Genomic DNA, 235 nt, shown 5'->3' with positions numbered 1-235 from the left:
GCTATATTATAGCATCGATTCAACGGATACACCACGAATTGTGGTTCCTCATGATGAGAATTTTGAAATACCGCATCCTCTTAAAGGCTCACGACACGCCACTCAGTGGTCATCTTGGTCGTGAGAAAACGTACAACTCTGTGAGTCACCACTATTGGTGGCTCAAGCTGTACAAATGGACGAGCACCTATGCGCGCACGTGTGAGACGTGTCAGCGGGTAAACCCATCCCCAAT

This window comes from Plasmopara halstedii, assembly GCF_900000015.1.
Source record: "Plasmopara halstedii genome assembly, contig: Scaffold_525, whole genome shotgun sequence".
NCBI lineage: Eukaryota > Oomycota > Peronosporomycetes > Peronosporales > Peronosporaceae > Plasmopara > Plasmopara halstedii.
Note: the sequence above shows the minus strand (reverse complement) of the source record.